We start from the raw sequence: 26,956 nt of genomic DNA, 5'->3' as shown, positions 1-26,956 counted from the left end.
CATTCCAATAATCTAGCAGGGGACCGACAAGATCACGCCTAAACGTCATAGATGGGGGAGAAGATTCCATCACCTTCTGCAAGGTATCCCCTTTATGACGAACAATATTGTACAAAGTCGGATACTGTTCACGAAGAGTGGTTGTTCCCAACCAACGATCCTCCCAAAACCGTATCCCCGCCCCATTCTTAATGGAGAAAGAACTAAATGGAAAAAGGTGCTTCTTAGTTGCCATGATGCCAGGCCAAAAATGTGAATCCCCTGGTTTCCAAATAACCTGAGAGATCGCCTTTGAGCCAACATACTTTTTCCAAAATAGTTTTTCCATACCCCATCCTTCATTAACAACCTCGCTAGACATTTACCAAGAAAAGCCCTGTTCTTAACTTCAAGATTATGAACACCAAGTCCACCTTGATCTTTCGAACGGCATACAACACTCCATTTAGTTAACCGATAATTTTTCTTCTCACTATTCCCTTGCCAAAATAATATTGATCGGAAATAGTCCAATCTAAGCAAGATTCCTTTCGGTAACTGGAAGAAAGAAATCATATACAGTACCATATTTGTGAGTACCGAATTAATGAGAACTAATCTTTCACCAAGGGATAGTAATTTTCCTTTCCAACTGGTAAGATGTTTTTGAAGTCTTTCGTCAACAATTTTCCATTCAGCCAAAGTGAGTCTCCGATAGTGTATCGGAATACCCAGGTAGCTAATTGAAAAACAACCAATCCCACAGCCAAATAATTCAGCATATAAGTTGGCTTCATCGACGGCTTCACTGAAACAAAATATTCACTTTTATGGAAATTAATCTTAAGACCGGACAACTGCTCGAATGCTGAAAGAATTAATTTCAGGTTTCGTGCCTTTTCCAAGTCATGATCCATAAATAGAATTGTGTCATCGGAATGGATAAGCCGCCATCAACTAAGTGGGGGACTACACCTTCAATTTGAACATAGACCTTAGCGCGCTCTATTATAAATGCAAGCATATGCGCCACAATGTTAAATAACATTGGAGATAGGGGATCACCTTGCCTCAACCCTTTTCTGGTCCGGAAGTATTTACCAATGTCATCATTGACCTTAATGGCAACACTACCACCAAAAACAAAGTTATTAATAAGAGCATGCCATTCCTCAGAAAAACCTTTCATCCTTAGGGTTTGTTGAAGAAAAGACCACTTGACTTTATCATAGGCTTTTTCAAAGTCCATATTGAGTAATACCCCATTCAAGTTTTTACGGTGCATCTCATGAATTGTCTCATGTAAGGTGACCACCCCATCTAGGATGTTTCAACATTGCATAAAAGCAGTCTGAGAAGGACGCACCACTTTATCTGCCGCTGAATTAAGCCGAATGGTAGCAACTTTTGTGAAAATTTTGAAACAAACATTTAGAAGGCATATAGGTCTGTATTGCTGGATCCGTTCCGCGTCAGTAACCTTTGGTAGAAGAATAATTTCACCAAAATTGATACGGAACAGATCCAGTTGCCCCTTATGTAATTCGCCAAACAGATCCAATAGATCAATCTTGATAATGTCCCAAAAAGTCTGGTAGAACTCAGTCGGGAAACCATCCGCCCCTGGCGCCTTGTTGTGTTCCATCTGAAAGACCGCTATTCTTATCTCCTCCTCGGAATAAGGGGAGGTAAGAATGATGTTTTCTTCAATAGACACTTGAGGAATATCATCAATCCTGGATTCATCCATGGATACATCTGATTCCTCAAGAGCACCAAAAAGGCCTTTATAGTAAGAAGTAATATAGGACTTTAATTGCTCCTGACCTTCGATCACTGCCTCATTTTGAACAAGAGAGTGAATGAGTTTCTTTCTATGTCGGCCATTGGCAACAATATGAAAGTATCTCGTATTGGAATCTCCTTGTAACAAGAACTGGAATATAGACCTCTGGTACCATTTGAGTTCCTCCTCACGAAGTAAGCCGACCATCTTAGCATTGTATTGACTTTTTAAGTTCAATCTCATGCATCGTCAGTGGACGTACCTCGGCAAGTGCCTCTAATGCATCAATATCTGATGGTAGAGTGAGTTTCTCTTGTTTGAGCTGCCCTGACATTTGCCTAGCCCGCCCTCCAAGGTACCTACGCATGGAGAGTAACTTATTATTCCACCTTTGGATTGGGGTGTTCCCAGCAACGGGTTTGTCCCAAATAAATTGAACCATATCCGAAGAGCCATCCCGATTAAGCCATCCAAGTTCAAATTTGAACGGACGTCTACATGACGGCAATGGCGTTCCAGTAGATAACAAAATTGGGGCGTGATCTGACAAAGCTTCAATCCGAGGTAGAACCTGTACTGATACTAGCGGGAATTTAAATTCCCAGTCTGAGTCCATCAATACACGATCCAATTTCTCGTAAGTAGGCTCAGGGAATCTATTTGCCCAAGTGAATTGTCTCCCGCCCATTGTTACCTCTCTATAATCCATACTATCAATGACAACGTTGAATAAGAAAGGCCAGTGGGTGTCATATCTGCCCCTACTCTTCTCATGAGGGTATCTAAGCAGATTAAAACCCCCGCCGATGATGATAGGGTGCGGATTGTCCTTCACTAGATTAACCAACTCCTGGAGAAAAGCAGGCTTATGAACATCCTGGGCAGCTCCATAGACAGACACCAAACTCCATATGAAATTATCGGATTTATTCCGGATGTGAAGCTTAATATGAAAGTCACCTCCGGAATTATCCAAAATTTCCATAGTCGTAGTTCTGATACCAACTAATAAGCCACCAGAACGCCCCCGAGGCGGGCGAGATACCCAAGCAAAGCCTTCCCCGCCTGACCGGCGATTTAGAGAACTTGTTGAATAATTATGTTTGCCCATCTCGGAAATAGCAACAAATTCTAAAACATGTTCCCTAATGCTTTCAGCGATGTGTAAGTGTTTGGCCAAGTATTTCAGACCTCTGCTATTCTCAAACATGCCATTCGTTTGGAAACAATTGGAGATTTAGTCACCTTAGCCTTCTTATTAGGCCATGCATTAAGTTTAATGGAGGAAAGTCTGGATTTACGCTTAGCCGCTTGTAACTCAATACAAGAGCCCAGAGCGTTATCATCTAGACCGACCTCCGATACCTCTCCAACTAGATGTGAAAGAAGCTGGCCGTCTGAGACGGCATACGCTTCCTCATTATCCTCGTCAGAAAAAGAGGTATCTGACTTACTCGAAAGCGTAGGAGTAAATTTGAGTCTATCAAACTTCATACGCCTCAGGGCATTAGCGAAACAGAAATAGAACTAATAGAAGTACCCAACGAAAGACCCACATTATGCAACTTAGAAGCCATAAGCGGTGTTGGGAAAGTTAAAAAAGACATAAGCCATAAGCCGGCTGCATAGAGAGAGAGAGAACAAGGAAATGAGACGGGCGAGGAAGGGAGAGAAGAGATGTAGGGGATAGATTAGAGAGAGGGAGAGAGGAGATGAGATGCGTGAGAGAGAGAGGCATACTTGCGGGCGACATCCATGGTCACTACCGCCGACGATCCGGTTGCTGGCCACGATCCCTTTTTTGCGCCACCACTTCCTCCACGACTCTATAGGCCAAACTCGGGTTAGACGAGAAGGCTACAGTGGTTGCCGACGTGGTCTCCGCCGCCACCACTAGATAGCACCGCCGCCAATGGCTAGTACTCCACCACCACTGGCTCCCACCTCCTCTTCCCTGCCATCGCTCGGGTGGTTCCAGACGGGGTGTGGAGGTGGATGGGCAGCCGGACGGCTATCGACGAGGTGGAGGCAGGGGATGGCGGCACGAGGACGGGAACCCTGCTAGGGTTTCCAGGAGGTGGTAAGGAAAAAAGAGAGATAGCCTCGAGGAACCCCTCCCCCTCTCTCTCCATGGAAGAGGAGGAGGGCCTTCCATGGACGGCGAGGACCTTCCTACCCTGTACCTAGCGACGAAGGGAGATCGCCACGGAGCTATGTCGTCCTCCTCTCCCAGTCTTCCCCGCGGCGAATGAAACTGGAAAAGACGAAAATACCCCATCGGGCAAGCATAAATACGGCCTCAGCCACCGCGCTCTTCAGCTCGATTTGTTGATACAAGCCCAGGTAGCCATTGTCGTTGACCTCCAGGCCCCATGGCAAGTAGGCCCTCTTCATCAGTGGCGGTAGCTAGCGGTTGTGTAGGTCACAAAGGGCGAACAGAAGCCTTTGGGAATGGACGGTTCGGAGCACATGAGCAGTGTCCAGATGCCGATCGGACGACCCAGATCGCGCGATCGGAAACATGTACAGTCAGTGTTGCACCACGTGGTTAGATTAGACGGTCAGGATTCATATGGCCTGGATGGCCATAGTTGTTGACGACCAGGCCCCATGGCAAGGAGACCCTCTTCATCAGTGGCGGTAGCTAGAGGACGTGTAGGTCACGAAGGGCGAACATAATCCTGTGGGAATGGACGGTTCGGACCATGTGAGCAGTGTCCAGATGCCGATCAGATGACCCAGATCGCACATTCGAAAACATGGACGGTCACCATTGCACTACGCGGTTAGATTGGACGATCATGATTCAGATGGCCTAGATGGAGCTCCCAAGGAGTAAGAATGTTATCTTGACCAAGCCCTGCCAGCGGCCACGGACATCGGCTTGTCCTTGGTTCCTCACAGGTTTTTCAGCCCCCATTCCCTTCCCGATTAGATGTCCCTATTAATTTGGATAGGATGGTCACTAGTTCAGCTATTAGAATAAATGTCCGTCTGTGTGTGTATGCTGAAGTTGGTGATAATGGGACACAAGTTTAGCATTCAACAAGGGACACATTGAAGAGGGAAAAAAGTTCTAAACTGGACACATGAGTGAGATGTATGGTGTGTTTGGAAAATATATGAATAAAATGTTAAACTCCCATTTTGGGTTATACGGTATGTTTTGGCAAATGTACCATAAAATTGCAATGGTACTCAGCAAAGACACGTTTTAGTGATGTGTTTCGGCAAAGGACTGAAAAAACGGTGTCCCCTAGCTAATTTTCCCATTAATAAACTCTCTTTACCCCCAAAAGAAACACTATTAGAAAACAGAGCTTTGGTCAGGCACCCTTGTTCCTGGCCGTGTCCTGGGCCAGGACCCAAGGCCTGGCCATGTCGCCCTGTAAACGTTACAGCGTACGGCACCCAAAGGTTCCGGCTCGTAAAGATCCAAAGGTCCCGTCTCGTCTCCCAAACCGGGACTAAAGGGTTTTGCGCCACGCGGGGCCTGCGGTACCCCCTTTAATCCCGGTTCGTGTCCCAAACCGGGACCTAAAGTCAAACGGTTCGTTTCCCGCGGAGGCCGATCGCGCGTCACCATTACTGGATGGTCAAAATCGAGCGTCGGCGTGGAATCCGAGCCGCCGGCGCCGGCGCAGCCAGCCATTGTTCATCTTCCTCTTCTAATTGCTTTATAAGCTCCACAATTCTTCACCATTGTCACACACACTCTCTCCATCCAGCCTCCTATCTTCATCCACCATTGCAAAAGCTTTAGCTCTCTTCTCCCCGGCCTCTTCGTTGATAGAGCACCTCGTGCGTGACCCGGATCGTCGGACACGGGTGTACTACCTCAAGGCCGAAGGGATGCGGCGTTCAAGGTCACGGTCATGCTCCGTGCAAGAATGGTGGAGAAGTGGATCCGGGGCGTGAAGAGGGACTTTCTCGACGCCGCAACGGCCAAGTGCGTCGGGTTGGACTGCGAGTTCACCGACCCTCGCAATCGCAAGGTCGATGAGGAGCAGCGCGCCGCCGTCCTTCAACTCTCGATGGCGTCCGAGACGTTGGTGTTTCAGATGATTCATGTCGATATAAAAGTGCCACAAGTGCTCAAGGATTTCTCGGAGGACGGGAACATCAAGTTCTGCGGCGCCGCTATCGGGAATGATGTAGAAAAGCTAAATTTCGACGGCATTCACATCACTTCTGCGTACGACCTCTAGAAGGTAGTCCCGAACCCCACCAGGAAGCCCACTCCAAGTCTATATGATTTGGCAAACCATACCATTGGGACAAACCTTGAGCAGAAGAAGAAGAAGGACGACAAGAAGAAGATGGACGTTGCCGCGAAAGAAAAAGAAGATGAGCTCATTTTTGGATGTGGCAATTATCCATTGAGCTACGAGCAAGTGCACTATGCAACACTAGACGCTCACCGGAGCTTCGAGATTGCTAGGAAGTATTGGTTGCCAGTTGGCTACTAGCCATGTTTGTATGAACTCTGAATCGATCGTTTCAAACTATATGTATCTTTCATATATATGAACTATGTGTCTTTTCATATATATGAACTACGTGTGTTTCAATATATACGAACTATGTGTCTTACATATATATGTTTTATCCCGTTGTTCATATTTGGACCAGGACTTTACAGAAAACAATTTTGACATCAAATCCAATTGTTTGATTCCGAAATGTAGTTCCTTCAAACTGTATGCGATCAATTCTGATGTGTCATGGGTTCTCTATGAGTGAGGGTTCTCTACGAGCATGTGTCATACCTCCGACACCTTGTCGCCCGAGTTCCACTATCGTGCCAACCCCTTTCTTTATGAGATCTCACATGTCGGTATGGGTTCTCTATGAGTGAGTGTTCTCTATGTGGAAAAGATCTGCCTCCACCATCACCGCCACCACGATAGAGTATTTTTAGTGAACCTTTGGTTTCTAGTACATTTTCAACACCGTTATTGAAGGCATTTTTCTATTGTCATAACGGGGGGGGGAGGGGTGTTCCTGGGTGCGCCACTGATTGCCTGTTTTCTAGTAGTGTTAGATATGTCTGGATTACTATGTATTGCTATTTGGTGCTTTATATTTCCGTGTTTAATCTCGTTAAGATAACATCATGATTTATATTGGAGTACAAAAATCAGACACAAGCAAGCAATACTGAATCGGCTGAAGAACAATAGCGAGCTCACCATACAGAGTAACTGTGTGATACAGACCTGGTTTGGTCGATGAATAAGCTCGTAACTTCTGCATCACTGTTTACCAAATGAAGGGTGCTCGTAACTCTTTATGAATAATCATACATTATTTGCCCAATTCTTGTTTATAGATTTCAAGATATTAATTATTTGGCCATATTATGTGAATAATGCATATATTATTTGATAATAACAATAATAAATGAATAAATACATAATTATTTCATATTGAAATCACTCACATTTTTCTAATAATAAATCATATATTATTTGTCTAATTCCGATTTACAGATTCCAAGATATTAATTATTTGGCCATATTATATGAATAATGCATATATTATTTGATAATAACAATAATAAATAAATAAATACATAATTATTTTATATTCAAATCACTCACATTATTCTAATAATAAATCATATATTATTTGTCCAATTCCGGTTTACAGATATCAAGATATTAATTATGTGACCATATTATATGAATAATGCATATATTATTTGATAATAAAATAATAAATGAATAAATACATAATTATTTCATATTCAAATCACTCACATTTTTCTAATAATAAATCATATATTATTTGTCCAATTCCGGTTTACATATATTTTTTGGATTCAAAAAATACAGAAATGTGACACAATGGTATAAGAGTTAATATAATTGATATGGTACTATTTACAACAAGGTACAATCACATTCGCGAGAGTGTAGCAGGAAAGAACAAAAGAGTTAAGCATGCTGAGGGTGGAGTAATGTGCGGATGGATGACCGACCGAGAAGTGATGATAAAGTTTACAAGTTGGCTACAGATTAAGTGTAATTAGTATTAAAAATGGTCCAAGTGAGAGAGTAACAAGTCAAACAAAAATAAAAAAATAAAAAAGTAAAAAAAGAAATTAGGAAAATAAAAAACATAATTATTGAAAATAATTTCTAGTCGCAGTTCTATTACGGGCCGACACTAAAGCCTTCTTCAGCTCAGATCCTGTATCGCGGTCACGTGGAGGGCCATTTATCTCGGCTGGTAACTTGGTCGCGACTAAAGGCTTCGCTTTTAGTCCGGTTTTATTGGTCGCGGTTGAGGAACCGGGATTAAAGACCCTTACGGACCGGGACTGAATGCCCTGTCTCCACTAGTGAAAGATTTTGGTAGTAAAAATCTTTCAATCGCGCAAAATAGATTTTCATAATACCAAATGTTCTCCCTCTGCCAGACTCTTCTATGACTATAGGTCCCTACGTGTCCATCTTTAACGAACTGTTTTTTGATTGCTTTAATGCATTAATTAATTAGGTGTGGATTGTGCGATGGTAGAAATGGTTCAAGAATAGCAACACTTAGGAACAAGAACACGCGTAATATTTTTCACTCGATTAGTTTACATTTGAATACCACTAGATGACCCATTGCGCTATCGCGCAAGTGCAAATGAAAGCGTATTAATATGCCAATGGATGCTGACATATAGGACGATAATTTAATAAATAATTTATTTCGGTCCTTAAATCTACTACCTCCGTTTCAAGGAATAAGACGCCCTTGTTTTACGTGTTTTTTGTTTAACCAAGAATTACTTTAAATAGATAAAAATTATTTGTATGAAATTAGTATCATTCAAAAGTTCTTTTCAATACGAATCCAATAATACTAATTACATATAATATAATCAAAATTTTGTTGCTCAATTTTTATGGTCAAAGTTAGTCTTGAAATATGTGTGCGTCTTATTCCTTAAACGGAGGTAGTATATTTTTGGTGATTGTTCATGTCTTGAGTTGCTATATACGCATCAAATATGGCGTTTATTTCTTATCCCTATAAATTTTATAGAATTACACAGGATGTTTCATACCAAAATAGTTGTAAGACAATCTTTCATGTATTGGTCATTCAAAGTTAATGCGGAGAGTATTCGCGGTTCTATTATATTTGCCTTCCATTTTTGCCATGAGATTTTGTTTTCCCATTTTCTACTATTGTTCATTGATATTAAATATTTCACAATTTCTATAACACGTCAGGCTTTACTTGGAACCACATTGGTAAGTAACATATGCTATAAAACTAAATCATCAATCTATCACGTGGATGTACTGCATGTTATGAAGTTTTGTCGAGAAATAAACCGAAATAAGCAATGACTAAACCGAAATTAACAATAAATTTCCGCAGTCACAAAACCGTGCATCTTCCTCAAATCACACGGGAAATATTCATTTGCAAGAGCACAAAACTTAGCATTGATTCAAGATGGAAAACCGTGCATCTTCCTCAAATCACGCCTGTGATAAACAACCATGTCAAGATGTACCTGCCATTTTGATTCAAGATGTAGATGCCAAGCTAGGTACATCCCACTGCCAAAACCAAAATCTATAACTATTCTGCAAACAACATTTTTTACTACTGTGGTAAACCATAGAAGATAATGCATGAAACATCACGAGATAGTTAAGTTTGTGCTAAATAAGAGAGAACTACAGTTTAGAGAATACCACATGCACAAATATGGAATCCTTTTTTATAGAGCATGGCAAGGACATATACCATCTTGTTTATAGAAGGTCTGCCAGCAAAAATACTATCTGAAGATCAACAAATAAAATCAAAAGGGACGAGTACATATGATAAGCTACCAAGCAAGATCATCTATCTTGTCTAACTGAACACCATTCCATCTAGCCTGGGTAGTGCACAAAAATCTGAAACTCGTATATTAGCAGCCTTAGGATAAAATTACAGAACATATGGCCATATAATTCTGAAACTCATACCAGTTTACATCTTCTCTGAAATTTAACAACCTCACAAGATCTGATTCCTGAACACTACAACTCGACTGACTACAAAAGCCGGTCGAATCCGGTCGATCTCGAGTGGAATCTCAAGCACACGCCGCCCTGCGCTGGTGAAGCGGTCCGGCCGCGCGTCTGTCTCGTGTCCAAGGAGTACGTCCTGAGTCGCATCTTCTCATCTATGGAACTAAAAAACGGAAACATCTAACAACCTTAGATGCATGCCACATATCAGCCATTTTATTTTGTACTGAGGTTCCTTATATGTCAAATACACTGTAATAAATACCGTCAGGTAACTTTTGCTGAAGAAATATCACTTCATGCACAATATAGGTATGAAGTGTAATATATATAACACCTGATGAGATATACATACTTCCGAGACACTGTCATATGAGTATTTTTCCTTGGGAACACCTAGTGAGTGAGCGCAACAAGCATGTCTTATTACACACAAAATATGAAAGTTAATAATTCTGCCAGGACATCGTGCCCTTTATAAATTATGCTGCATCTTAAAATTCCGAAGGGTTAATTCATGATCACACATAAATTGTTCACTGAACCTAACATGGAAGAGTAACAACCATGTGTCGGCAGGTTGTTCAATGAACCTAAAATGGAAGAGTAAGAACCTATGTCAGCTGGATTAAATCTGCATTACATATTGCATCAAAGTTATGATAATATCTATGACTTTATGCCAAAAAGACGGAGGCTGGAGTCAAGGGGAAAAGTGAGGGCCCAGCTAGAACAAAATGTTAAGTATGACTAAAAGCATAACGAGCATAGTGCAGATTCTTTCAAAAAGAGATGTAATAAAAAATATTAATGCCTATGCAAGCAATCCTACAAAAACTATCGAATTAAAATTAGAAATCTAAACATGTGCACTCGGCTTTATCTTGTAAAATAGATCATCAAGCTAATACCCTACTTGGGCTGTACAGTAAGCAACTCCCACCTAATTTGAGGGCTGCTACCAAACTGCAGAAAAACCAAGAACAAGTCTCAAATTCGTTGCTCACCCTCAGGCGCGCACTCCCTGCCGCCGCCGCCATCGCTCGGGAGCACCTGTTGTCGATGTAGGATTTTTTGGTTCCATCGTCGTCTCCAGCTCCTTCCTCCTTGTGCCATATACAAAACAGCCAAACGACCTCTCTGGCTACCACTGGCAGTCATGGCTACCTCCAACCATTAGAATCCAACATCCCCTGCTTGATATCCTCCTTCTCTTCTTCCTCAGACCTGAACACATTGTGTTAAGAAATAACATCAATTATAGCAATTAAAAATCAGAGTGTTGGAGGGAGAGAGAGAAGATGAGGAGGGGCTGAGGTTTGGGAAAAGATTACGTTGCAGAAACGGCCGGCGAGCAGCACGCTGGACACCGATGGCCACGACCCTGAGCCGGCCGACCGGCTCCTCAATCTCCGGGATGGCGCCCGAACCCGTGGACGGTGGCGGCTGGGCAAGGGAGGAGTGGCGGCTGCGTGAGGGAGGAGCGGCGGTGGAAGCTGGCGAGGGCGGAGTAGTCGTCGCTCCCACCTCTTCAGGCCCTCCCCTTCTGCTGCACCAAGCTCCATCCTCTTCCTCACTTGCGGTGGCCGGCACAGCTCCACCTACCTAGCGGCCACCCCTCCCGCCCCTTTGCGCCCTCCTCCTACCGCATCCCCTCCAACCAAGTCGTCACCGCCGCCGCCGCCCACAGGGAAACAAGAGGAACCAGGAAAGGAGAGGCGGCTGCGGATTGGCCGATTGGGGATCTTTTTTCACCATGGGCGTGCTTTGTCCATGTGTAGGGTTTTCACCTGTCTTCATGCGCACATGAAAATGAGCGACGTGAAACTGAAGAAATCCCATCTCTCATACGCGGTCCCACTGGAAAATGGGCCCAGTTGTCATAGTCGTTTGCTTGGATTGCAAGAGTGAACGAGAAAACAACTGAATGGACGGCTGTAAATCAACGCGGCGGTGAAAACCTGGACTGTCCCATGAATCCAACAACCACCAAAGACTTTCCCCCGGGAGTGCCTCCGTTGGCCGGGTAATCTAGGAACCTTTAAAGAAGCAGACCATATTTGCATTCAGCAAAACTGAATCACCAAACATATAGATCAGAAAAATATAGAAAGAAGCGATGACAATGACATAGCTGTAGCGGAGTCACATAGTCAAGAAACAATAATGTCATCTCTGCCATTTTTACTCACATTAAAAATGAACTTAAAGATGGGAATACTAATGGATGTATATTGGACATGGATAAGAACTCTCCGAATATAAACCGTTCTCGTATGTTTGCTTTTCGTACCTTTGTTAAACAATGTGGCTTGTTTGATTTGGGTTACAGTGGGCCTGCTTATACATGGACAAATAGACGTTTTTCTTCTAAGCCTACTTTTGAAAGATTGGATCGTTGCTTAGTTAATGCAGAATGGTGTGCTGCTTTTCCTGTCTCCAATGTCTACAACATGCCTATTATTCATACTATGAGCGACCATGCTGCAATTCTTCTCTCAACTGATGGGCATGTTCGTACAATGAAACGTTCCTTCAAATTTGAGAATTGGTGGTTAAAAGAAGATGATTTCCAGAGTTGTGCTAAAAATGACTGGCTCTCAACAAAATATAAATCTTTTTCGGCAAGGACTAACCATCTTGCAGGAACTCTCAAAATTTGGTGTAAGAAAAAGAAGCCTTTGCATCTTGAGCTCAACAACCTGGAAGAACAAATAAAGCAAAACCAGATGAAACCTGTTGATGAACAAGACCATGCTCTCCAAATGTCCTTATCTACAAGGTATGAGCAATCTATGACAAAACTCACTGATTTCTACATGCAAAGAGCAAAGAAGCAATGGATCAAAGATGGAGATAGAAACACTTCTTACTTCCATAATGCAGTGGTTAAAAGAAAACGAAGGAATACAATTGTCTCTGTAAAGGATGAAAATAACGTGCTGCACTTTATGCCTGATAGAATAAGTAACACTTTTGTCACATATTTTAGATCCATTTTTGCTTCTTCAAATGCTAACAATGGCAGGCCTTACATTGGTACGTCTATTCCACAAGATAATCAAGACTATACTTACAGCATACCAGATGAAAATGAAATTTTACAAACCCTCAAGGAGATGAAAAGAAATGCCTCACCAGGTCCAGATGGTTTCAATGTGGAGTTTTACTTAGAGACTTGGGAATGGATTGGGAGTGATGTTGTTAATTTGGTAAGGAATTTTTTCCGAACAGGTATTATGCCTTCTCACATAAATGAAACTCATATTGCTCTCATTCCAAAAAAGCTTGTTCCTTTAGTTCCGTCTGATTATAGACCTATTAGCCTTTGCAATGTCATCTATAAAATTATAGCTAAATGCCTTGTTAATAGACTAAAGCCTCATTTACCGGACTACATACACCCCTCTCAACAAGCTTTTATACAAGGAAGGCGTATTAGCAATAACATTATCATTGCGCAAGAAATTACTCATTCTTTTCGTTTAAGCTCCTGGAAAAACAAGTCTTTCATGCTTAAGATTGATCTTGCAAAAGCATTTGACAGATTAGAGTGGGATTTTATAGTTGCAGCTCTCGCTCGTAAAGGGTTGCATGGTCATTTCATTAATTTAATCCACTCTTGTGTTTCTTCACCAACCTTCTCTGTGGTAATTAATGGTCAACCATTTGCGAAATTCCGAGGTAATAGGGGCATCAGACAAGGTTGTCCACTGTCTCCTTACCTGTTTGTTCTTGCAATCAATGAATTATCTATTGCTATGCAACAGGCCATGTCCCAAAGCTGTCTCACAGGCATCACTCTCGGACCAAGTTGCCCTCCCATTCATTCTCTCCTTTTTGCAGATGATTTGTTGGTTTGTGGAAATGCTTCACTGCAGGAGGCGGAGAAAATAAAAGATATCCTTCAGCATTTCTGCAATCGCTCTGGTCAAACACCAAATTGGATGAAGTCTGGTATTATTTTTAGCAAACATGTTACCCATGAGATTGCCCAAGCAATCACTCATATTTTTCCTGTCCCTCTAATTGACAGCACTTTCATTCATCTAGGACATCCTCTCATTTTGCCTTCAAAGGATAGAACCTCAGCTTACAACTTTGTGATTGATAAATTCAAAGCAAAACTTAGCACTTACAAAGCGGATAAGCTTTCCCATGCTGCCAGATTAGAACTTATCAAATCTGTTCTTGCCTCTATTCCAGTTTATTATATGTCAAACATTCTCTTCTCTAAAAAGTTTGTTTCAAAGCTCACTGCTATTATTAGAAATTTTTGGTGGACAGGAGTTAGGGAAGAAACAGGTTCTAGATCTCTTTGTCTCAGAGCTTGGAAGGACATCTGCTCTCCAAAGAATGAAGGAGGCTTAGGTATACGAAACTTGCAAGCCATGAATCAAGCTCTTATCCTTATGGCTGCCTGGAGGATTGCGGAACAACCCAACGATTTTCTTCACTCCGTTCTTAAATCAAAATATTTCCCAAACTCCTCTGTTTGGCGCCCAAATTCCAATGCTCCTAAATCTGCCTTCTGGGCCTCCATTCTCAAGATGCTCCCGATTCTAAAAACACATTCGTTCTACCAGATCACCAAAGGTCATATGTCTGTTTGGAGCACACCTTGGTGCAATGATTGGGCCAACCTGTATGACACTCTCATCATTCAACCATCAAATTATTCCTATCCAGCTCAAGTCAAAGATCTCTGGCTTCCCAATGAACAAACTTGGAACACTCAGCTAATTGACACTCTTTTCCAAAATCCCACAGCTGAAATTATAAAATCCACTCCTATTATTCCCACGTCGGATGAAGACATACTTTGCTGGAAACTCACTCCCACAGGTAAATGCAACACTAAAAGTGCATATAAGGCTTGTCTTCAAAATTTGCAGGAAAATGGTGAGCCGAAGCCAAGAGAAGTAGACCAAGATACAGTTCAATTATTAAAAAAGATATGGCAGAGCAAGCAAATCTTACCAAGGATTCAAGCTTTCGGTTGGAGATTCCTTAGAAAGGCCCTTCCTACAGGGGCACGAGCAGGTAAGTATTCTAAACATATAAGAAAATTGTGCTGCAGATGTAATTTAGAGGAGACAGATTGCCATCTTTTCTTTACTTGCAATTATGCCAGGGCTGCTTGGTTTTCAAATCCTTGGTTCATAAGAGTTGATATGCTTATCATAAATGCTCACTCTCTCACAGATATAATCTCCAATCTGATAAATATGAACCACCCGAATGCCACTCTTCCTAATGTCTTAACCTTCATGTGGTGTTTATGGAAATCTAGAAATGATCACCTTTTTAATAGGCAACAACTTCATCCGGCTCAAATTCAGCACATGGCAAATGCTTTAAATCATAACTTGGAATTGAGTAATATTGGGCAGGTTACAAATATGAATAAGAATGTGCAGACCAATAAGACTGTTCTTCAAGACGTACAGGGTAATACACAGGTTACAGGAAGTCAGCTGCCTCTACAAGGTCGGACTCTCAAGACGGACTTGATGATTAAAGGAACAAAAGTCTTCTCGGACGCGGCATGGAAAACTAAGAAAGCTCCAGGACTTTCTTCGGTCACTGGAATTGGTGTATTCATTCAGATTCAGGAAATCCACCGATCGGGGATGATCATGATTCAAGCTTCAACACCCATGGCACCTTCGGTCCTTCAAGCTGAAGCGGAAGCATTGCTTGTTGCAGCTAGAATTGCTTTAGCTCTTCAACTCCAGGGTCATACTTTCCTAACGGACAACAGCACCCTTGCGTCTTCAGCAGCTACACAGTCAACTTCTCTTGAACAGGTACCCTGGGAAATCAGAAGGATCATAGCAGACTATAGAAATCTAATCAGATACTCTACGACTGCAGTTTACCATATTAAAAGAGATATCAATGGAGTAGCTCATAATTGTGCACATCAGGCTCTTAGACAGAATTTGTCACAGCCTATCTTTAGTTGCTCTTCTTCAGCTCATAGATCTATAGATTGCCCCTTTCTGTATGCAGTGCAACAAATGCAGATGTCAAATCTTGTAATTCATGCTGTACAATGTCTATGAGTTGAATGAAACTTTGGCGCCTCCGGCGCCTCAAGTTGTTCAAAAAAAAAAAAAGTAAGAGGATCAACGAATCGAGAAATTCACTAACAGAAAAGGTGGAGCGACGTAGCCTAACTCCAACATAAAGACACCCATGGAAAAATTGGGGAGGATGGAGGACACACTTGCCTATGAATTGGAGCTTTCCCGTGGCGTGTCGACTCTCTGGTGAGATCTGGACAAGATACAATCGGCGTGGACCTCAAGGGCCGCTGCGAAAACCCTCCTTGGCTCACACCAGAGTAGAGCAATGTCATGCGGATATTTTCATGGCTTCTACATGTCAACTTCGGTGGTGTTTGCTCCAACCAGAGTAGAGCAATGTCTTCCTTGGAAGGACTTGGGCGGTCGGTCTTTGGAGCATCAACACATTATGAAGAGCGATGTCTCCCTCCCCTGCTATTACCCAGCCGTCGCCACCAACTCCACACCCCACCTAAACCGCACTGATACAGTCGTGTGTTCCCAAGGCCGAGGTCTAGCACAAACGAGGCGAACCACCATACACAAGGCATGGGACAAGGAGGATGCCTGAAATACAATTATTCGGGTTCACTGGAACGTATGAAATAATAACAATGAATCCAAGGTAATGACCCTTTCTAGTATCTCTTTTGAACAAGGCGGGCGTTGGGAGAAGCTCAAGTTAGCATCTTGACATCAGCTGTGATCGTAGTCGCTCGACAAGCACCGCTTCCAAAGCCGCGCTTGTGGTCTTGAACTCCACTCCCGCGGTCCCACCGCCTGCCAGGCTGCTGCACAGCAGCGGTATCACCTCGCCCCGCTTCAATTGCACTGGCGCCAGTCTCTTACCTACCCCAAAAAATTACACTACAATTTAAATGCAAGTAATCGAAAAGAACATAAACAGTCTAGTAAAATCTGGATTATGATCTCAAGACAAACACAAATAAAAGGTGGACGATGTAGAAGCTAATAATACCATATGTAAATATTCACTTTTACACCATGATCATCTTTGATAAGAAGCACATATCAAGTACTCCCTCCGGTCTCTTTTAATTGACTCGGATTTAGTACAACTTTGTACTAAATTTGAGTCAATTAAAAGGACCGGAGGGGGTAGTATTTTTTCTCCAGTAAAGATGCATCGGGTTCATCACTAAGAAGCACATAACAAACACATATATGTACATAATTTAGGTTTCCGAATTAATGGAAACCTAAGGACACTAAAATTAAATTGCAGTACAACAGATGCAGAAATATCAAATCAAAGTTTAGGGAGGATGATTACAAGAGACTGGCCATACAATTCACGCTCCTTTCCAACCTCTCCAGCTATTGCAGCAATAAGTGACCTGAAGAACCGAGGATGAAATGACCTGTATATACCTCTAAGAATGCGGAATAAAAAGTAGAGCATATGACAATACCAAGGAGAGAGGGAAAACAAATGTGAGTAGGATAAGTATACCTGCGCCACGGTCATAACCGTCATTGAGGCAGCCTGATCAAACATGTGATGGACATGTTGTATGCTGCAAACCCACAATACAAAATGTCATAACTCCAGAAAATAAATCCTCCACAAGACCATAATTAACCAAAAGCATTCACAAATGGCCTGATATTTTATCAAATTAATCAAATATAACCAAGAAGGTTTCACGAATGGAGAGGCATACACACACAATTGTCGACAGTCGCAACCACCGGCACCTGTGCGGAGAAGCATCACTGCGGCAACCAGTACAATGACTGTGATGCTGAAATCTGGTGTACTGACCCTATCTCCTGCAGCTACAATCCTCACAGAAGACCTGCCTCCGCTAGAACAAACGGGACAACCTGAAAGGCAAATATAGGGAGATGAACACGTTGGACACAATCCCAACAGAAGAAATGTTTCGTTTGCCCCGGTTGCAGTGTTTCAGCATTAGTACAAAAAAAGGTGAGAAGAGATTGTAATTAAGCACACAGAAATAGTGACCCAATAATTATTCTAGCACATTAAGAACAACACAGATATCTACATCAAAGACACGTTTACCTCAAGTCATGTAGATGGGCAGCAGCACGTGGATACACAAATCTCATCCAAAAAGGGCATGCAATACTCCAGTGCCCTACAGGAAAATAGAGTGTAAACAACAGACGATATACGACTTCGTATACAAGGCGCTCACCAGAAGGAAAAAAGAAGCCGCACCAGCACAAGGTGCTCACCGGAAGGAAAAAAGAAGAAGCCGCACCGGCACTCGCCCGAGACGACGCTTGCCAAGCCACAACCAACAAGCTGCACCTGTTGGTGCCTCGACAGACACCATCCTCCACCACCCGAGGCCGCTGCTGTACCCCGCTGCCGCCGCCATCACCCGCCTTGATAAATAGTACCAGCAAGCAATCTTACAGTAGTGCATTCATTAAGTTATATGACAATCTGCATGGACAACTGAAGCAAGTGAGTTGCTAAGAATGTTTGATTACGCAACATCTGTTTTGTCTGTTAGAACATGTAGCTCATATGAGGGGGTGGATCCGGAGATGTGTGATACGTCCAATTTGCATCACTATTTTATATCATAATTTGCTGTTATTCATTGATATATTTCATATTGGGGCACAATACTTATGTTATTTCATCTATTTTGCATGTTTCATCATTATTGGAGGATTGAACACCGGAGCCGAGATTACTCGCTGGAAAAAGCACCGTCGAACGCAATATTTCGGAAGATCAACTACGGAAGGAAATTATACTAAAAATCCTATTTTTCAAGATGACGAAGGAAGCCGGAAGGAGGGGCCGGGAGGAGCCGGGGTGGGCCCACATCCTAGGGCGGCGCGGCCCATGCCCCGGCCGCGCCGGCCTATGGTCCGGGGGCCCACGACCCCTTTCGCCTCCTTTTCTTCGCGAAAACCTTCGTCCCGAAAACCTAAGCCGGAAGGGGTACCTCGCGAAGAGTTACAGCCGCCTCGCGGGGCGGAGAACACCGAGAGAGAAAGAGCTCTCCGGCGGGCAGGAATCCGCCGGGGAAATTCCCTCCGGGAGGGGAAATCGACGCCATCGTCACCGTCATCGAGCTGGACATCATCTCCATCACCATCATCATCATCTCCACCATCATCATCGCCATCTCCTCCGCAGCACCTCGTCACCGCCGTAGCAATTTGGGTTTGATCTTGATTGTTTGATAGGGGAAACTCTCCCGGTATCTATTCATACTTGTTGTTGATGCTATTGAGTGAAACCATTGAACCAAGTTTATGTTCAGATTGTTATTCATCATCATATCACCTCTGATCATGTTCCGTATGATGTCTCGTGAGTAGTTCGTTTAGTTCTTGAGGACATGGGTGAAGTCTAAATGTTAGTAGTGAACTATGGTTGAGTAATATTCAATGGTGTGATATTTAAGTTGTGGTGTTATTCTTCTAGTGGTGTCATGTGAACGTCGACTACATGACACTTCACCATTTATGGGCCTAGGGAATGCATCTTGTATTCGTTTGCTAATTGCGGGGTTGCCGGAGTGACGAAACCTAAACCCCGTTGGTATATCGATGCAGGAGGGATTGCGGGATCTCGCAGTTTAAGGCTGTGGTTAGATTTATTCTTAATTACTTTCTTGTAGTTGCGGATGCTTGCAAGGGGTATAATCACAAGTATGTATTTAGTCCTAGGAAGGGCGGTACATTAGCATAGGTTCACCCACACAACACTTATCATAACAATGAAGATTATTTAGCCGTATGTAGCGAAAGCACTAGACTAAAATCCCGTGTGTCCTCGAGAACGTTTGGTCATTATAAGTAAACAAACCGGCTTGTCCTTTGTGCTAAAAAGGATTGGGCCACTCGCTGCAATTATTTCTCTCGCATTTTACTTACTCGTATTTATTTCATCTGTTACATCAAAACCTCCCGAATACTTGTCCGTGAGCATTTACGAGTGAAACCTTCATCGAAACTGCTTGTCAACACCTTCTGCTCCTCGTTGGGATCGACATTCTTACTTATCGAAGATACTACGATACACCCCTATACTTGTGGGTCATCAAGACTATTTTCCGGCGCCGTTGCCGGGGAGTGAAGCGCTATTGGTAAGTGGAATTGGTAAGGAAAACCTTACTTGTTGTGCTGATTTTATTTCTGCTCGCTACTATAAGTCATTATGGAGAGATCTTCTCTTCATTTTCTATTTGGGAAATCTACTACTACTGCAACGGTAGTGGATGAGGTGCCAGGTGAGGAAGTAATACCATATAAAATACCTACGAAAATTATTGAACATGTTATGGATAACCGTTATGAAGGGGATGGAACTGTCCATCCCGGTGATCATTCATCGTTTTTGCATGAATTATGCGGGTTATTCAAATGTGCAGGTATTGCTGTGGATGAAGTGAGGAAGAAATTATTCTCCTTATCGCTGTCCGGTAAGGCGGCGCATTGGTATAAATTACTTGGATAATGGGGATTCTCTTGAATGGAATGATATTGTGCCCCGGTTTTATTCTAAGTTCTATCCTCCAAGTGAAATTCACAAAGATCGGAATCGCATATATAATTTTTGGCCTCATGATGGAGAGAGTATTGCCCAAGCGTGGGGGAGATTGAAGTCTTTGATGCTCAAATGCCCCATTCATGAGCTTCCCGGTAATATTATTATTGATAATTTCTATGCAAGACTTTCTTTTCAAGACAAGACCTTGCTTGGATACTTCTTGTTCTGGATCATTTACACGCAACAAAGAAGAGTTTAAAAGGGACCTTCTTGATCGAATCCAAGAAAATACCGAAGGTTGGGAGAACGACAAAGGTAGAGAATCAGGTATAATTTATGATTATAAATGCATTGAAGCTTTTATGGATACTGATAAATTTCGTAATATGAGTGCTACATATGGTCTTGATTCTCAAGTCTCTGTAAATCTTTATAAAGCTTTTGCCTCTCATTATGAATTGCCAAAGAAGAATTTTGATAAGTATCATGAACCGTATAAAGATAAAATTGATTCATCTATTAATAAGTGTGTTGTAATTGAAACTCGCTGATCGCGTTATTCTCGAAGCTTATATTGAAAAAACTCCTTTTCCTGCTAAAATGAAAGAGTACTCGTTATAAATAGTGCAGTTCATAAAAGTGAAAAGAAACCCGTAGAACCCGAAGAACAAATAAAAGTTGAACTTCGTTGTTGCAATAGTTAAAGATCTTGTGACTGAAAATGTGGAGGATGGTCATATTATTTTCCGTGAAGATGCTTCTAATATTTTTTCACATCCTAATAAACCCAAACAAGCTAGTGTTCCTATGATGTCCGTTAAAATTGGTGATCATTGCTATTATGGATTATGTGATATTGGTGCAAGTGTTAGTGCTATTCCGTATGAGCTTTACACGGAGATTATGCACGAAATTGATTCTTGTGAACTTGAAGATATTGATGTGGTTATTCAGCTGGCTAATAGAGAAACTATTTCACCAATTGGTATTGTTCGAGATGTGGAAGTCTTATGCGGTAAGATTAAATATCCTCGCTGACTTTTTGGTACTAGGGTCCGCTGCTAGTGATTATTGTCCTATTATTTTTGGTAGACCTTTTCTAAATACTTGTGGAGCTATTATAGATTGCAAGAAAGAGAAAATTTTGACTAAATTTGCTGGTGAATCTTATGAGTTTAACTTCTCTAAATTTACTAAAACTCCTTATAAAGCTGATTTGCCTAGTAATGATTTTAAAATGGAGCAAGTGTGCATCTATTGTTCTTGTTCCTAATAATCCTTTGCAAGCAACATCTGGAGGATAGCGAGAGTGAAGTTTTTAGGAAAGAAAGAGAGGAGCTTGAGGAGATTTTTCTTCGCCAACCTATTCTCAAGCATGATTTACCGGTGGAAGATTTGGGTACAACACCGCCACCAAAGGAAGATCCTGTTTTTGATTTAAAGCCTTTACCCGATAATCTTAAATATGCTCATATTGATGATAAGAAAATATATCCTGTTATTATTAGTTCTAAGCTTTCGAGTTTGAAGAAGAAAGGTTATTGGGAATATTGAAGAAACACCGAGGAGCTATTGGCTACACTCTTGATGATTTAAAGGGGATTTCTCCATCTATTTGCCAACATGCTATTAATATGGAAGATGATGCAAAGCCTCGTTGTTGAACCTCAGCGTCGTCTAATTCCGAAGATGAAGGAAGTGGTAAGGAATGAGGTATTACGACTTCTTGAAGCTGGTATTATATATCCTATTGCTGATAGTAGATGGGTTAGTCCCGTGCATTGCGTTCCCAAGAAAGGAGGTATGACTCGTTGTGCCTAATGATAATGATGAGCTCATTCCTCAAAGAGTAGTTGTAGGGTATAGAATGTGCATTGATTTTCGAAAAGTTAATAAAGTTACTAAGAAAGATCATTACCCTTTACCATTTATTGATCAAATGCTAGAAAGGTTATCTAAAAATACTCATTTTTGTTTTCTTGATGGTTATTCGGGTTTTCACAAATTGTCGTTAAAGCTAAAGATCAAGAGAAAACCACTTTTACTTGTCCCTATGGAACTTATGCTTATAGGCGTATGCCTTTTGGTTTATGTAATGCTCCTGCTACTTTTCAAAGATGCATGTCTGCTATTTTTCATGGTTTTTGTGAGAGTATTGTAGAGGTATTCATGGATGATTTTTCTGTCTATGGGAATTCATTTGATAGTTGTTTGCGAAATCTTGATAAAGTTTTGCCGAGATGTGAAGAAACTAATCTTGTTCTTAATTGGGAGAAATGCCACTTTATGGTTAATGAAGGAATTGTATTGGGACATAAAATTTCTGAAAGAGGTATTGAAGTTGATAGAGCTAAAGTTGAAGCAATTGAGAAGATGCCCTATCCGAGGGATGTTAAAGGTATTCGTAGTGTTCTTGGTCATGCTTGGGTTTTATAGGAGATTTATTAAAGATTTCTCCAAGATTTCAAAGCCTCTTACTAATCTCCTTCAAAAAGATGTACCATTTGTTTTTGATGATGATTGTAAGGAAGCTTTTGAAACTCTTAAGAAAGCCTTAACAACTGCTCCTATAGTTGAACCCCCTGACTGGAATTTACCATTTGAAATTATGTGTGATGCTAGTGATTTTGCTGTAGGTGCTGTTCTTGGACAGCGAGTAGATAAAAAACTGAATGTTATTCATTATGCTAGTAAAACCCTTGATGCTGCTCAAAGAAATTATGCTACAACTGAAAAGGAATTGTTGGCTGTAGTCTTTGCTTGTGATAAATTCAGATCTTATATTGTTGATTCAAAAGTTACTATTCATACTGATCATGCTCGCAATTAGATACCTTATGACAAAGAAAGATGCTAAGCCGAGGCTTATTAGATGGGTACTTCGTTGCAAGAATTTGATTTACATATTGTAGATAGGAAAGGTGCTGATAATCCCGTTGCTGATAATTTGTCTAGATTGGAAAATATTGCTTATGATCCTGTTCCTGTTAATGATAGTTTTCCAAATGAACAATTGGCTGTAATAAAGGTGAGCTCGCGAGACAGTCCATGGTATGCTCGATTATGCTAACTTTATTGTTTCCAAGTACTTGCCTCCAACCTTTTCAAGCTCAAGAAAGGAGGAAATTCTTTTATGATTTGAGGCATTATTTCGGGATGACCCACACTTATATAAAGAAGGAGTGGATGGTATTATGCGAAGATGTGTCCCCGAATATGAACAACAAGAGATATTGAGTAAATGTCATGGTAGTGCTTATGGAGGACATCACGCGGAGAAAGAACCGCGCAAAAGGTTTTGCAATCAGGTTTTTATTGGCCAACTCTCTTCAAGGATGCGAGAAAGTTTATTTTATCTTGCGATGAATGCCAAAGGGTTGGTAATATCTCCAGTACGTAATGAAATGCCAATGAATTATACTCTTGTTATTGAACCATTTGATTGTTGGGGATTTGACTTCATGGGACCTTTTCCCTCTTCAAAAGGTAACACTCATATACTTGTTGCTCGTTGATTATGTTACTAAATGGGTGGAAGCCATACCTACAAAAAGTGCCGATGGTGAGACCTCTTTAAAAATGCTTTTAGATATTATTTTTCCTAGATTTGGAGTACCTAGATATATTATGACTGATGGAGGTTCTCATTTTATTCATGGAGGTTTTAGAAAAACTCTTGCTAAGTATGGTATTAATCATAGAATTGCTTCCGCTTATCATCCTCAAACTAGTGGTCAAGTAGAGTTATCAAATAGAGAGATTAAATCTATCTTGCGTAAAACCGTTAATAAATCTAGAAAGAATTGGGCTAGTAAATTGAAGGATGCACTATGGGCTTATAGAACTGCTTATAAAAACCCCATGGGAATGTCACCTTATAAAATGGTTTACGGAAAAGCTTGTCATTTACCTTTAGAGTTAGAACACAAAGCTTATAGGGCTGTTAGAGAATTAAATAAAGATCCTAAACTTGCCGGTGATAAGAGGTTGTTACAATTGAGTTCTCTAGATGAATGGAGAAGCGAAGCTTATGAAAATGCTAAACTCTTTAAAGAAAAAGTTAAAAAATGGCATGATAGGAGGATCATCAAAAGAGAGTTTAATATTGGGGATAAAGTCCTATTGTATCGGTCTCGTCTCAGATTCTTTGCGTGGAAATTACTTTCGAAATGGGAAGGACCATATGTTGTCGAGGAGGTGTATCGCTCAGGAGCAATCAAGATTAGCTCTCTCCAAGGCAATGCTACGCAAGTGGTGAATGGACAGAGACTCAAGCATTATATCTCGGGTGATTCTTATAATGTTGATGTTGATATTATTCAAGTGGAAACACCGGAAGCTTTCATCAAAGGACAAACTGACGATCCGCCGTAACTCGACTTTGAATAGGTAACAAGCATCGGTAAGGAAAAGTACGCAATTTACTTTCCGAACAATATTTTCGCTGTTTTTGGAAAATATGAGAAATTACGAGTTCGAAACGGAGTGGAAAGGACGCACGAGGGCGTGGCACCACAGGCCGGCGCGGCCTGACCTGGGCCCGCGCCGACCTATGGTCCGGCCGCCCGTCGCCCCTTTCCGACTCTGGTTCGATCTGGTACTTTCCTTTTGTCGAGAAAATTTTTGCTATATAATCCCCCGGACCCCTGGAGGTCCGTATATCGTTTTCTCGACGTGTTTTGTTTCGAGCTGCTTCTGCCAGGATCTGTTTTCAATCTAGGAGCACCATGGCCTCCGACAACAAGGGCAAAGGGCCTTCGAAGGAAGAAGTGAAAAGGGTGTCGTCAAAGCAGGAGCAACAAGCTGTGGGGAGTAAGCAAGTCTTGGTGGGATCTGTTGATACTCGTCGTTCTTTCTCTCATAACTTGCAGGGATCCTTACCCCCTGCTCTCGGCCTCGACTCTTTCCCTGCACTGGAAGAAGCTCTACGGACTACCGATGAGTTTTGTGGTCAATACCGGGCTCTAAAAAGAAGTGGAGATACTCGAGGAGGAGAATCACCGACTCCGTAGAATGTTGGGATACTACTTGATGCCCGTTACGAGTTCGCCATCGCCGACTTCGGATAACAATGAATCTCTTCGAGACTTAGTGCAGATTTGCTAAGTCGAGAAGTCGAAGTCGAAGGAGATCCGTAAGAAGCGCATGAGGGATTCATCACCACCATCACCAAAGGAGTAATCCATCATCGGTATTGGCATCCCCTTGGTTTGTTCCAAGCTTGGGGAGTGCCGCGGTATCACATTATCACTATCTTTTACTTTTATTGTCAAGTAGTGTCATATCATGAGTAGGGAAGTTATCATATGAGATGGGTTGCGTTTGGAAGTATCTCTCCTTTAGTTGTCTATGTATCCCTTGGTGCGAGTTATCGATATGGAATATCAATGAGAAGTCTTATCATTTACATATTGCACATCTTATTTTAGTTTGCACTTTCTCGCCATATGATTCGTCTTGTTGTTAGTATAGGTATCACTTTGGGAGCATTGAATAAATCTATTTGGTTTTGGCAAACTTAGCATTGGTCAATAGCAACAACGCTTTGAGGTTTAAATAGAAAAGAGAAATACATGTAGATGTTTCATTGTCTTTCTTGTTAGCTCATAGCTCATTATTCCGAAGTTAAAATTATTTGTGCTTACAAGGAAGATGCATGATTGTTTCTATCATATGTATATTTGTTTGTTTCCCTCGACTCTTATGCTTGCTAATTAACCTTGCTAGCCAAAGACCTCGCACCGAGAGGGAATACTTCTGTGCATCCAAACCTTAACCCAAACCTATGTCATTTGTGTCCACCATACCTACCTATTACATGGTATTTTCTCGCCATTCCAAGTAAATACTTCATGTGCTACCTTTAAACAATTCAAAACTTATTACTTCTTATTTGTGTCAATGTTTTATAGCTCATGAGGAAGTATGTGGTGTTTTATCTTTCAGTCTTGTTAGGCAGCCTCCACTAATGGACTAGTGGCTTCATCCACTTATCCTATAATTTTGCAATAAGAGCCGGCAACGGGGTTCCCAGCTCCCAATTAATTAACTTTCATTAATAATTCTCTTCACATATTTTGCCCCGATTCATCGGTAAGCAACTTAATTTTGCAATAGACACTCCTCCATGGTATGAGATTGTTGGAAGGCACCCGAGGATTCGGTTAGCCATGGCTTGTGTAAGCAAAGGTTGGGAGGAGTGTCAACCCTTAAATAAACTAAAATACATGTGTAAACAAAAGAGAAGAGGGATGATCTACCTTGCTGGTAGAGATAACGTCCTTCATGGGAGCCGCTCTTTGGAGGTTTGTTTGGCAAGGGGTTTGAGTACCCGCTACCGAGTCGTTGACAACAACAAACACCTCTCAAAATGTTACTTTTATTATCTTTATATGATTTCAAAACCGAAAAAGCTCTAGCACATGATTTAATCCCCGCTTCCTCTCGCGAAGGGCCTGTCTTTTACTTTATGTTGAGTCAGTAAACCTATTTCTCTCCATCTCGAGCAAGCATTTGAGTAGTTGTGATCAAACCATTATATTGTGATTTGCTACATCATGTCTTTTATTCTTCCTTGTTTAGT

General features: G+C 41.6%; 1 long non-coding RNA gene across 1 annotated transcript; it reads right to left on the bottom strand.

Moving 5' to 3' along the window:
• Nucleotides 1–16,466: 16,466 nt before the first annotated feature.
• LOC124680271 lies at nucleotides 16,467–18,124 on the bottom strand. Its single transcript, XR_006995467.1, has 6 exons — nucleotides 18,076–18,124; nucleotides 17,917–17,992; nucleotides 17,552–17,714; nucleotides 17,341–17,404; nucleotides 17,161–17,224; nucleotides 16,467–16,715 (listed from the first exon to the last, which is right to left on the bottom strand). It is a non-coding gene; the product is annotated as an uncharacterized LOC124680271 (long non-coding RNA).
• Nucleotides 18,125–26,956: the final 8,832 nt, after the last annotated feature.

This window comes from Lolium rigidum, unplaced genomic scaffold (genome assembly GCF_022539505.1).
Source record: "Lolium rigidum isolate FL_2022 unplaced genomic scaffold, APGP_CSIRO_Lrig_0.1 contig_11274_1, whole genome shotgun sequence".
NCBI classification, from domain to species: domain Eukaryota; kingdom Viridiplantae; phylum Streptophyta; class Magnoliopsida; order Poales; family Poaceae; genus Lolium; species Lolium rigidum.
Note: the sequence above shows the minus strand (reverse complement) of the source record. Positions and strands in the feature narration are given on the sequence as shown.